This window comes from Phyllostomus discolor, chromosome 14 (assembly GCF_004126475.2).
Source record: "Phyllostomus discolor isolate MPI-MPIP mPhyDis1 chromosome 14, mPhyDis1.pri.v3, whole genome shotgun sequence".
In the NCBI taxonomy this organism is placed as follows: Eukaryota; Metazoa; Chordata; class Mammalia; order Chiroptera; family Phyllostomidae; genus Phyllostomus; species Phyllostomus discolor.
Window position 1 is genome coordinate 4,395,219 of NC_040916.2, and position 14,097 is coordinate 4,409,315.

Sequence of the window (14,097 nt, forward strand, 5' to 3'; positions counted from 1 at the left end):
CACCTGCAGACGCACTGGTGTGGGGGTCGCTCAGGTGTGCTCATGGGTTGAGCACAGGGGCCTTTGTCGGATTATAGATGTCTGACCAGTTGTCGATGTAAAGGAAGATGCCAAGGACACTTCTCACTCTGCCATGAGGCTGAGACGTCACTCTTGCCACGTTTGAAGGGGCCATAGATAGCTACCTGTCCCTTTTCTCCTCACATAGTGTGGTGTTGGTAATACTGGGGGGAAGATCATATACGAAAACAAAAAGTTTATTAAAATATAAGAAATTCATATGAGCCAAAATAAGTGTCGAGTCCACTCAGGCTTGAGAACCTGAGCAGTAGGAATAAGAGAGGCAGGTAAAGGGTAAATGGGAACTCAGCGTCCAGTGGGAGAAACAGACTAAGAATGGTGGCTGTAGTACATAATACTGACTGCTGCACTTCAGACTCTGAGTGTTGAGGGGGGGTGTTCTGAAGCAATCAGGGAAGTCTGCTTGGAGGAAACACTTTTTATTATGGCTGCATATATAAATGTATTAATTTTTCCTACGCACATACATATTTTTTGGCCACTTGCTTGGGCTGGGTGCTGTTCTAGATGTCAGACATACAGCAGTAACCTGGTAAAATTCCTGCCTTCCAAGGAGCTTGCACTTTAATGGGAAAAGACTGGCAATAAACAAGGAAAACGTGTGGCACATAAGGAGGTAATAGGTGCTAAGGAGTTAGAGAATAAAGCAGGTGAGGCAGATGAGCAGTGTTGGGAGGGTGGTGCAGTTCTAGACAGGGCGGCCAGGGAATTCCTAACTGAGAAGGGGACGTGGGAACCAAGGCCCGAGGGAGGGAAAAGGGTAGTAGGCAAGAACGGAGGTGTGGGTCAGAAGAGCAGCGGAGAAGTGAGGGGAGACCAGACTTTGAAGGTGGAGGCAACAGGATTTGCTGAAGACTCCAGTGTAAAGTAAGAAAGAGGGAGAAAGGCAGAGGGAAGCACTACAGAAAACTAAAGCTTTGTCCTGAACACCTGGAAGGACAGTTACCATTAAGTAAAATGGGAAGGGCTGTGTGTTGGTGGGCTGGGAAGGCTGTGCGTAGGGGGAAGAAGGTGAGAGTAGGAGCTGAGTTTCAGACCCTGAGACACCTGTTTCAGCTGGTTGGCGCATCATCCCATAAGCTGAAGGGGTGCGGGTTCAGTTCCCCGTCAGGGCACATGCCTAGGCTGTGGGTTTGGCCCCTGGTCGTGGTGCAGACGAGAGGCAACCAATCAACATTTCTCTTTCACATCTATGTTTCTCTCCCTTTCTTTTCCTCCCGTTCCCTCTCTGTAAAATCAGGAGGCGTGTCCCTAGGTGAGGATTACAAAAAAAGAAAGGAAAGAAATACAATCAGAGATGCCAAGTGGGCAATCGGATATATGGGTCAGAAGTTCAGAGGAAAGATCTGAACTAGAGATTTAAAACTGGGCGTTTTCAGCATATAAGTGCCACTTAATGCTGTGAGACTAGGCGAGACTACCAAGGCAGAGAGTGCAAGTAGGGAAAAAATTCTAGGACCAAGGACAACACCCGAAGTTGGGGAGAAGAGCTAGGGTTAGGGTTAGAGAAGCAGCAGAGGAGATTGAGAAGGGGCAGCAAAAAGGAAGGGAGAAAACTAAGAGAGTGTGTTGTTTCAGATGCCAAGTGAAGTGTTTCCAGGAGGATGGAGCACTCACTTCTGCTAGGTCAAGAAAGATGAGAACCAGGAATTTATTTACACTGTTGAGGTGACCTTGATAAGACCAGTGTTGGCTGAGTGCTGTGTGGTGGGGGTGGGACGGGGTGGGAGCAGAATCTGGACTGGAATGGGCTTGAAGGAAACCTGGAGAAGAAAAATCGGAGGACATCAGTGTGGGCAGGTCTTGTAAGCAGCTTTCTTGAAGGGGGAAGAGAAATAGGGCAGTAGCCAGAGGGGAGCGTGGGAACGAGGGAAGGTTCTTGATGTTTGGCTAAATCGTAGCAAGCCGGGGGGAGCGATCCAGTAAAGCAGGAGGGCTTGGTGAGGAGGGAACGGGTCTGGAGCAGACAGTTCGTCCACAGGAGCAGGAGGGAAGGCAGAGCATTCGAGCACAGGTGCAGGCAGGTGGTTAATGGGCCAGTGAGGCCTCTGGAGATTCTCTTTGGTTGCTTCTATTTCCCATGGAAGAATAAACATGACCATCAGATGAGGACAAAAGGATGGGGAACACCCGTTTCTTTAAACAATAAAGTGTAAGAGAAAAAAGAGAGATGGAATTTACAGATTAAAAGAGACAATACATATATCAACTAATGTGTGGACTTTATGTGGCTTCTGATTCAAGCAAATAGTTTAAAAAAAGACATTTGTGATATCCTTGGAAATTTGATAAAAATTATTAATTTTGGAGGTGTGATCTTACTGAGGTGGTTTTATAAGGGGGCGATTGTCTTTTAGAGAGAAATGCTGAAATGTCTGTGGATGAAATTGTACCATGGCAGGTATTGCTTCAGAATAACCCCATGGAAGGGCAAGGAGAAGTGGGGGAGGGCTGGGTGACGTTTGCAGGCCGGGTCAGCGTTGTTGATGTTGGCTGACATGCACTCGGAGATGCATTATGCTCTCTCTTTTCCTACTTCATAATAAAAAGTAAACAAAGGACAAAGAGAATGGGGAAGGAGATGTTGGGGGTTTACGAGAAGGGGGAGGTATGAGCTGCCATCCGGGAGAGCACACAAGGGGAGATGCGCCATTAAGGGATCACGTGAAAGACCCGAGAGCACGAGTGGGGAGGGAGGCCCTACCGCGTGGGGGCACGCCTTCCCCAGCCCTGTCCTGCTGCACACGTGCAAACACAGAGGAGGTTGAGTTTAACTGGAGTTGTGGGTTTGACCAGCCAACTCGGAGGAATGGAGAAGGTCGTTCTCCCATCACGTTGCTGAAGTCCTGGGGGACCAGGGCCCTGCCTTTGCTTCAGAGATTTCACAGCTAATTTGACTGGCTTATTCCTCAGTCCACTCACATGTTTTGACTAAATATAGTGCTCTATCACAAGTGCCTGCAAAGAGGGGAGTGGGGGTTGATGGTGTAATGCATACAGTTTCACCTGGGTGTGATGAAAAAGTTCTTTGATGGATGATGCTGGTTACACAATAATGTGAATGTACTTAATTCCACAGAACTGTACACTTAAAATGGTTAGGATGGTAAATTTTGTGTAACGTATGTTTTACCACAGTTTTAAGAAAAAATATTTATTTGCTTGTGTCTATGAGAGAAAGAAAAGGTGGCAGTAGAAGTGGTTCGAACCGCCTGTGTCCCGTGCCCCGCCCCTCCAGTCCTGAGCAGGGGCATCTTGGTTTGAGTGTTCTCTCCCCGAGTGTGTGCAGCTGGGAAAGGTGTGATGTTCCGCCTCGCTGAACAGTGGCTGCCACATCAGACCCCCTTCTCACTGGGTAGCTTGCCCAGTGGAGGAAGTCACTGAGACCCAGTTGGAAATCCAAGCATCATTTAAAGATGCAAGGGTCTCCCACATCCCCAATTATAGTTCAGCCTTTGTGGAGTGCTCCCCTCGGCCCCTCCTGTGTCCGTCAGCGTGTGGTCTTTCAGACTGTCCCCCTGAAGCAGGAGCCTGTCTTTCATTGGATCATTTCTTTTTGGGTCCTAGTCACAGGACGGGGGTCCTGTCTCTTTAAGAAGAGACATTTCATAAACAAAAGCATTTCTCTCACTGGGTCATGTTACCAGTACCAATCTGTGTCTGGTTCATAGTGTATTGTAAACCCAGACACTGAATATATAAACTAAGTATAGTTGCACCTTTTCCCCCTTGGGAATAATAACAATTTTCTGAGATAATTACAAAGACACGTTTTAAAGAAATCCCTTGTGGAGTTTGCTAATCTTTGTGCCTTCCACAGGGCCTTTGACAAGGTAGTAGTTGGTATTTTGCTGCATTGCTGTCAGCTGGGTTCCCATAGGGCATGAAAGGAGTGTGGGCCTTGGGGGCCAGCCTGGGTTTGAGTTTGGCTCTGCCACTCACTCACTGCAAAGTCCCAGGCAAGGTGCTTGACATCACTGTCCTTCAGACTTCTCATGTGTAAAGTCAGGGTAATCATGACTTCCTCAGAGAAATGTGAGCATTGAAAGGAATGGTTAGTGCAGGAACGGGTGTCTGTCCTTAACTCTCCCTCCTTGCTGCTGCTGTTTTAACAAACACAGCTGGAAAGGGCTAGACTTTGTCGTGTGACCTTAGAGAGGCCATGGAATGTACGTCTTGGAGCTGCGTCCGCATTTCTCCCCTGTCTCTGCATCACTTTTCTTATCACCTTGAGTGATGGAGTTCCATCAGAGAATTATGAGATGCCTTTTATATAATATCATCCAGAATTCAATTGTCAGAACATATTTTCTTTTATTTTGGGACCTCAGGCAAACAGCATCGGGGTAGTATTACAATCCTCGGCTCATGACTCATTCTCATTGGTGCCTGTACCCTCCCTCCTCCTGCTTAATAACTCTTTCCTTCTCTCCCTCTTAACTGCCTTCCTGTTCCTCCACCCATTCATCTCTTTACTTATTAATTTATAATAGCATAAGTCCCTGCAAACCCACCACCCACAACAAAAGATAAAACTTTGATAACTAGCCAGTCTCTCAGCTTACGGTCCCACTACCACCTCTCCGCCCCCCCCCCACTACAGGAAGTAACTATCTTTTTAAAAATTTTTATTTTTAATTGTGATAAAATATACATGATATAAAATTTACCATCTTAACCATTTTCATATACATAGCTCAGTAGCAGTGTGAAGAACACTAGCATTGTTTTGCAACCAGTCTTCAGAACTCCTTTCCTCCTGCAAAACGGCAGTGCGGTGCCTGTTAAACAGCAACGCCTGTCCCCAGATTCCCCCGGTCCCTAGACTCCCCCAGTCCCCAGACACCCCCAGGCCCCAGACACCCCCAGGCCCGAGCACGCCCATCCTGCCTTCTGTCTCCGTCAGTGTGACTGTGCCAGGTACCTCTGTGAGTGGAATCATAGAGTAGCTGTCCTTTAGTGGCAAGCTTATTTCACTTAGTATGATGTCCTTGGTGTTTCTCCGTGTTGTAACATGTGTTAGAGTTTCCTTTCTTTCAAAGGCTGACTAATATTCGGATGTGTGTTCATACCACATTTCATTCATTTGCTCATCCATCCACGGGCATTTGGGTTGTTTCTACTTTTTGGCTGTTGTGAATATGCTTCTATGAACAGACGTGTACAAATACCTTGTGGAGACTCTACTTTCAGTTCTTTTGGTTATATACCCAGAAGTAGAACTGCAGGATTATATGGAAATTCTATTTTTAATATTTTGAGTAACTACCGTGCTGTTTTCCATAGAGGCTGTACCATTTCCATAGAGGCTGGTTCCTTCAGCACTGCGGGAGGGTTCCAATTCTGTACATACTCAACCAGCGCTTGTGGTTTTCCGTGCTTTTTTAAAATATATTTTATTGATTATGCTATTACAGTTGTCCCATTCCCCCCCTTTATTCCCCTCCACCCTGCACACCCTCTCCCACCCACATTCCCCCCTTTTAGTTCATGTCCATGTGTCATAAGTTCTTTAGCTTCTACATTTCCCATACTATTCTTACCCTCCCCCTGTCTATTTTCTACCTGCCACCTATGCTACTTATTCTCTGTACCTTTTCCCCCTCTCTCCTCCTCCCGTGTTTTTGATAGCATCCATCCTAATGGGTGTGAGGTGGTATCTCATTTTAGTTTTAATTGCATTTTGCTCATGATCAGTGACATTCAACATCTTTTCATGTGCTCGTTGGCCATTTGTATGTCTATTAAAGTTCTTTGCCCATTTTTGAATTGGGTTGTTTCATTGTTGCTGAGTTGTAGTAAGTTTCCCACATCCTGTTTTCTTTTATTCCCTCTGCTTATTGTGCAATTTCATTGCATAGCACTCTAATTCACTTATTTTGCCTGCTGTGTAATATAGCATTTCATCATTTGACTCTAATACAGTTTAATTATCAGTTTCTCTGTTGTTGAACTTTGGGGCTTTCTCTAGGTTTTCGCTGCGGTGACTAGTGCCGGAAGGGACAGTTTGGACACGTGCACGAGTGGCTCGGGGGCCTGTGCCTAGGAGTAGATTTGCTCAATGATAGTTTGTGAATATTCTATTTTATTTTTAAATATATAGTCTTTGTTATATTTTTTCCAGTGCCATTTGGTGCTCTTATACCCTCCCACCATCAACACCCTGTTGTCCACTTTATTTTTATTTTCTTTTACTTTTTAAAATATATTTTATTGATTATGCTATTACAGTTGTCCCACTTCTCCCCTTTTATTCCCCTCCGCCCTGCACACCCTCTCCCACCCACATTTCCCCCCTTTAGTTCATGTCCGTGGGTCATACATATAAGTTCTTTGGCTTCTACATTTTCCATACTATTCTTACCCTCCCCCTGTCTATTTTCTACCTACCATCTATGCTACTTATTTTCTGTACCTTTTCCCCCTCTCTTCCCCTCCCACTCCCCTGTTGCTAACCCTCCATGTGATCTCCATTTTTGTGATTCTGTTCCTGTTCTAGTTGTTTGCTTAGTTTGGTTTTGTTTTTAGGTTCAGTTGTTGATAGTTGTGAGTTTGTTGTCATTTTACTATTCATAGTTTTGTTCATCTTCTTTTTCTTAGATAAGTTTCTTTAACATTTCATATAATAAGGGCTGGGTGATGATGAGCTCCTTTAACTTGACCTTATCTGAGAAGCACTTTATCTGCCCTTCCATTCTAAATGAGAGCTTTAGTGGACAGAGTAATCTTGGATATAGGTCCTTGCCTTTCATGACTTGGCATACTTCTTTCCAGTCCCTTCTTGCCTGTAAGGTCTCTTTTGAGAAATCAGCTGACAGTCTGATGGGAACTCCTTTGTAGGTAACTGTTTTCTTTTCTCTTGCTGCTTCTAAGATTCTCTCCTTATTTTTAATCTTGGGTAATGTAATTATGATGTGCCTTGGTGTGTTTCTCCTTGGGTCCAAGTTCTTTAGGACTCTCTGAGCTTCCTGGACCTCCTGGAAGTCTATTTCTTTTGCCAGATTGGGGAAGTTCTCCTTCATTATTTGTTCAAATAAGTTTTCAATTTCTTGCTCTTCCTCTTCCTTCTGGCTCCCCTATGGTTCGGATGTTGGAACATTTAAAGATGTCCTGGAGGTTCCTCAGCCTCTCCTCATTTTTTTTTTGAATTCTTGTTTCTTCATTCTGTTCTGGTTGAATGTTTATTTCTTCCTTCTGCTCCAAACCGCTGATTTGAGTCCCAGTTTCCTTCCTGTCACTGTTGGTTCCCTGTATATTTTTCTTTATTTCACTTAGCATAGCCTTCATTTTTTCATCCAATTTGTGACCAAATTCAACCAGTTCTGTGAGCATCCTGATTACTAGTGTTTTGAACTGTGCATCTGATAGGTTGACTATCTCTTTGTCACTTAGTTGTATTTTTTCTGGAACTGTTCTTTCATTTGGACCTTTTTTTTTTGTCTCAGCGCACCTGTTACATAGTGAGGGGTAGAGCCCTAGATGTTCACCAGGGCAGGGCACCCCAGTCACTGCATTGTGGTGCTGTATGTGGAGGAGGGATCCAAGAGGGAACAGTGGTGCTTCCTCCTCTCTCTGCTGGATCTCAGTCACTTCCCCCACTACCCACAGTCAAATTGGGCCCTTCTGGTGCTGATCCCCAGGTGGGTGAGTTTGTGTACATTCTAGGACCCTGTGGGTCTTTCCAACAAACTCTCCTGTAAGGCTGGGAGTTTCTCCTGCTGCTGCTTCAACCCCCACAGGTGTTTTCAATCAGAGGATTGAGGCTTTGTTTCCCTGTGCTGGGGTCCTGGGTTGTGCGGTCTGTCTCTCTCCTCAGTGGTTCCTCTGGGTTTACCCGCATGTGAATGTGGGACCAGCCACTGCCTTGCTGGGAGCCCTCTCCACCCTGGCTGCCTGTCTCTGCCCCTCCTACCGGTCTGGATGAATGTTTCTTCTTTAACTCCTTGGTTGCCAGACTTCCATACAGTTTGATTTCCTGTCAGTTCTGGTTGTTCTTTGTTTTTAAATTTGTTGTTGTCCTTTTGGTTGTGGGAGGAGACACAGTGTGTCTACCTATGTGTCCATCTTGGCCGGAAGTCCTGTTGTCCACTTTAGAAAGCAAAGTAAAACTTCAGTAATGGTTGTAGGACAAACTCTGTAGGTCTTCAACCTTTTTCAATGCTTGATATAGTCAGACTTCATAATTTTTGCCAATTGATATTTCATTATGGTCTTTATTAAAAAGATTTTATTTATTTTTTAGAGAGAGGGGAAGGGAAGGAGGAAGAGGGAAAGAAACATTGATGTGCGAGAGAAACAGTGATCGGTTGCCTCTGAGGAGGCATGTGCTCTGACCAGGAATCAAACCGACGTTCTTTTGGTTCACAGCCAGCGCTCAACCCACTGAGCCACAGGAGCCAGGGTCCCCAGTATGTCTACAGGTCATAAGTATTTCTGTTTATCTCTTGCTTTTATTGCAGTTGGTTTATTTATCCTCTTATTTACTTAAAGAAGTTCTTTATACATTTCTTTTTTATTTATTTTTAGATTGTAATTGACATAAAACATTCTATTAATTTCAATACACAACATTTATATACTTTACAAGGCCCAGTGCCGTAAGTCTGGTGCCCATCTGGCACCACACAGAGCAATCAACCGTGCTCCCTGTGCTGTGTTTCATGCCCCTGTGACCTATTTCACAACGGGAAGTCTCTGCTTTCTAACCTTTTTCAGTGTTTCCACCCGTCTGCACTCTCACCCCATTCAGGCAACCATCAGTTCATTTTCTGTGTCTATGAGTTAGTTTCCAGTTTGTTTACTAGTTTGTTCAGATTTCACACATAAGTAAAATCATGTGGTGTTTGTTTTCTCTGTCTGACTTATTTCACTTCCCTCAACACCCTCTAATGGCAAGACTTCCCTCTTTTTTGTGGCCGAGTGGTATCCCATTGTGTGTATAGGGGTGGGCAAAAGTAGGTTTACAGTTGTAATACAAATAAATAATACAGTAATTAATAACCAATAGTACAAGGATAAACTCTGTTTCATGTACTCACAACTGTAAACCTCCTTTTGCCCTCCCCTGCGTGTACCACATCTTCTTTATGCACTCATTTTATCGACAGCCCCCTAGGTTGCTCCGGTATCTGGCCATCATAAATACTGCTGCAGCGAACATGGGGTGCGTGTATCTTTTCAAATTGGTGTTTTTCATTTCTTTAGATAAATACCCAGCAGTTGAATGGCTGGATCATAGGTAGTTCTATTTTTAAGTTTTCGAGGAATCGCTATACTGTTTTTCATAGTGGCTACAGAATTTATAATCCTACCACCAGCACACAAGGGTTTCTTTCCCCACGTCCTGGCCAACACTTATTCTCTATTGTCTTTCTGACAATAGTCCTTCTTTATACATGTTCTTGAGAGTAATCCTTTGTCAGGTGCGTGCACACTCAGTATCTTCTGCTAGGTTCTAACCTGTCTTCGCATGTACCTTAAGGGTTTTTTTTTCCCAAGGAGGTTTACAGAGGAATAATTTCCATAAAATATAATTCAGCTTTGTCAGGTGTACAGTCCTATGAATTTTGCAAACTCATATAGTTGTGTAATTACCACCATAATCAAACACAGAATATCTCTCCATCATTCTGAAAAGTTCTATCGTACGCTTTCCAGCTAATCCTCTCCTCCCAGCTTCAGCCTGTGGTAACCAGTGATCTCTATTACGTCCCTCAAGTTCGCATTTTGTAGAATGTCACATAAACTAAGTCGTACGGTATGTAGCTTTGTGAGGTTCATTTCTTTTACTTAACATGATATATTTGAGATACCTCTGAGTTGCTGCATGTATCAGTAGATCATTTCTTTTTAGTGGTAAATAGTATTTCTTTGTGTTACTGCAGTTCATTTATCAACTCACCTGTTAACAGGTCTTTGGCTTGTTTCTAGTTTTTAGCAATTATGAATAAATGTGGTGTAAATATTCACATGTAGGCTTTTGTGTGGACATATATTTCATTTCTATTGGCTAAATAGCTAATAGTGGGATTACTAGGTCACTCTTTTTTTAGCTGTTCTGATAGGTGTATATCTCACTGTTTGTTTGTTTTTTCCCATTGTGGTTCTAATTTGCATTACCCTGATGGCTAATGATGTTGAGCATCTTTTCAAGTGTGTATGTGTCATTTGAATATATACTTCAGTGAACTGTCTTTTGGCCATGTTCTACTTGAACTGTTTGGGTCTTCACTGCCGAGTTTTGAGAGTTATTCCCGTTTCCTAGAGCTGCCGTCACACACGTGGCTGGTCCCACTCTCCACCCTCTCTCACCGAGCAAAGGTTTTGATTTTGATGGAGTTCATTTTATCCATTTTTCCTTTGATGGATCATGCTTTTGGCATCAAATCCAAGAACTGTTGCTTAGCCCTAGACTTCAAAGAGCTTCTCCTGTTTTTGTTTTAGAATAATCTATATCTACTAAAACTTTTGCTGAGATTTTGATAGAAATTGCATTCAACGAGGATGTTCATTTGGGGAGAATTTGCATATTTACTCTGTTGAGTCTTCCAATCCTCGAACACAATGTCTCTCCATTTATTTAGATCTGTGATTTCTTTCATCAGTGTTGCATAGTCTTCAGCATGCAAGTCCTGTGCCTGTTTTGCTGTGGCTTTAAAAATGTATCTGTGTATGCGTAGACAGTCTCACATGAGTCTGGTGACAGTGGCTGGCTGGGAGAGGCGCAGAGTGGGACTGGAAAGCAGTGGACTGGTTCAGGAGAGAAAGTTACACACACACACACACACACACACACATTTACTGTATACTCTTTTGTGTCTTTTGAGTTTCACATCATGTGAATGATTAACTCTTCAAATAGCAAGTAAAATAATTTTTAAATGTTTAAATAAGAACTCTGAGAGAGAAACAGAGACAGAGATAGAACAAGTGTTTGAATCTCGACCCCCGAGCACACCCCAAACAATCAGGGGCAGAAGCACAGGACCGGGAGAAGTTTATTTTCTGCTTCTCCAGATATACACACTGATGGAATCAAAGGCTTTCAACCAGGAAAAAGTGTGGGAGACTTCCCAGACCAGTGTTTGTTCTGTGGCAGAGAGGAGAACAGTCTGAGCATGAACATTTGCTGAGAAGGACTCTAAATGCTCCCCAGGCAGACATTAAGATACGAACCCCAAGAGAGCAGTTTGGGACCTGGCGAGCAACCCAGGCACTCCTTTCTGTCTTCAGCCTGACATTCTGCACCTTCCTCTTGTCCTCTTGTCCTTGGTGAGTGCCCTACCCTGGGCATTACTCAACTGTCCAGACCAGGCCTCATTCGGAGGAACCCAGTAGTCATCTGGCCTTCCGGAGTCTGGAGGCTGTGCCCCAGGCACCCAGCACCTGGCCCCGGTCCCCCACCCATCAGTGACTGGGAGCCACTGGTCCTGCAGCCTTCAAGGACATCAAATATCTTTCTTCATCCATGTTTCTCCCCAGAGCATCAGGTGTCCTTCCTGGAGCCTTTCATCCCTGCTGGGTCAGGCAGAGAGGCTGTTTTCTGGGCTTGAAGTCTCACTTGTCGTTTAGCCCATAAAAGTGCTGGTGGTGATTGTGGTCTCGCTTGTCTGTAAGGGTTCTCTGTCTGTCTTTTTTTTTTTTTTTTAAGATTTTATTTATTTATTTTTAGAGAGGGAAGAGAGGGAGATAGAGAGAGAAACATCAATGTGTGGTTGCTGGAGGTCATGGCCTGCAACCCAGACATGTACCCTGACTGGGAATTGAACCTGCGACACTTTGGTTCGCAGCCCACGCTCAATCCACTGAGCTATGCCAGCCAGGGCTTCTGTCTGTCTTTATATCCGTCTGTCTGTCTTCAAATCAGAGCTCTCATTTGACCCTCATGGCAGCCCCAAAGAACAGATCTGACCTCCAGTTTTCAAATTACCCCAGTAAAATATATGTACAGAGAATTATTAGGCATATAGGCAAGGAAAGTTGTATTTGCCCAGCTATACAAATGAGGGCATTGACAAGGCAGCTGTGGAGCAGTGGCCTTCGGGGGTAAGAGCGGGTGGGACTGAATCCTGACTCAGGGGTTCTTTACACCCCTGTCCCTCTGGTGTGGACTGGGGGCAGTGCTCTCAGTATCCCTTGTCCTGGTCTGGAGTGCTGCTCAGATTAAATGGGTGTGCGAGAATTAGCACTCTAATGACTTCTCAACCTGTTCTGATGCTTACAATTTATTTTTATTTTGAAAATGTTTTGCAAAAGAGGAGAGAATAATTCAATGAACCTGATCTACCCATTATTCTCTTCAACAATTATCGGTCCAAGGCCAATCTCGACTCAGCTGGACCTCTGCCCACTCCTTCTTTTGCTTGATTCACCAGTTTGCAGAATAATGAAGTATTTCCGTAACATCCCCAAATGGTGACTCGTGGGTTAGTTGGAGTTTTAGAGAACGTTATTAGGGATTTCTGCGGCTGAAACACATTTGCTGCGCTTCATTCTCCTACAGCGACACGATCCTCACTGGGGCTCAGCTTGGCCGGGGAGCCCCCTCCAGGCTGGCTTCTGAGTCCTCCGGGCACAGCTCCCGTCATCTCTGACCTTTGTTCGCTGCTCTGGTGTGACGCGGTGTTCTGGGCTCAGCCTGCACATTGGCTGCGTCAGACATTTCTCCAAGGAAGCTGCGTTTCCTTGTGGGGGGTGGTGATTAGAATTCATAATCTGATTGGTAGGGGTGTTCATTCCTACTAGAATGATCCTTGTTTCTAGGCCTCACAGTGAACAAAGCTAGGAAGCACCCGTGGGTGCGTGTGTGTGTGTGTGTGTGTGTGTGAAAGATAAAACACACTGATACTTTCCATTTGCAATCAGGGCTACAGAATTTTGGCCTGATCTCATCAATTTTACATTTGTGTCTCCTTTCAACAAGAAACTCTTGTTTCTGCCCTGGCTGGCGTAGCTCAGTGGATTGAGCACAGGCTGTGAACCAAAGTGTCGCAGGTTCGATTCCCAGTCAGGGTACATGCCTGGGTTGCAGGCCATGACCCCCAGCAACCGCACATTGATGTTTCTCTCTCTCTTTCTCCCTCCCTTCCCTCTCTAAAAATAAATAAATAAAATCTTTAAAAAAAGAAAGAAAAAGAAGAAACTCTTGTTTCTCAGCAACATCAGTACTATTACTCATTTGATTTATCCCTAAATCACATACAAAAGTACCAGAATAATAATAATAATAATAGTAATAACAATAATAATAAAACCACCACCATAGTATTAGCAATAGATTATTGAAAACAGTTCAGGGTTGGGGGCAGTTCTTTTTGCCCTTCCGGCATTTTCCTCTGAGGCTGCGCGGTGCACTTCCTGTGCTTGCCTTTCCCTCTGTGCGGTTATGCCGACCAACTGGACACAGAGACAGACTCATTCATTGCATTTTATGTTTACTTTAGGGATTGCTCTTAAAAATGATGTGTTCTATAATTTTGTCAGACACACGTTCCAAAGCAAATCCATGAAACAAGGTGTATTCAAAGTCCAGCTTCTCTCCCTGTCCTGTCCACCTCATTCCTCCCCCTCCCTGTAGGCCTTTGAAATTTTATGTTTTATCTTTTATTGTATTTTAAAAGAATATAAGCAAATATATACATACATTTTGTTCCTCCCTTTTTCTTAAACAAATGGTAGTATTGTAAACACATTTTTTCCTTTTTTTCCAATGTGGTAGCAGTCCTGAAGATCACAGCGTAGCCGTGCAGGGCGTGTTCCAGACAGAGCACTGGGCCTGGGCCGTCTGGGCCAGACAGTGAGCACGCTTACTTTGATAGATGGTGCCGCGTTTCCCTCTACAGACCCGGATTTTACCGTTTCCTGCAGATACATTTTAATTTTAAAGCAAATAGTTAAATGAGCTATGTCACCTGTACTGAAAAAGTTTAAGTGATTGCCCAGAAGGACTGGAGCTGGGACGCGAACCTGCAACATCCTCACTGAAGGCCCTGTGGTCGACCCTCCCTCCTGTGCCCT

At 44.3% G+C, this 14,097-nt stretch overlaps 1 protein-coding gene across 10 annotated transcripts in view; it reads left to right on the plus strand.

Annotated features, from left to right (window-relative positions):
• Nucleotides 1–14,097, plus strand: part of NFASC (neurofascin) — a 195,593-nt gene that overhangs the window by 74,224 nt on the left and 107,272 nt on the right. The window lies entirely within an intron of this gene.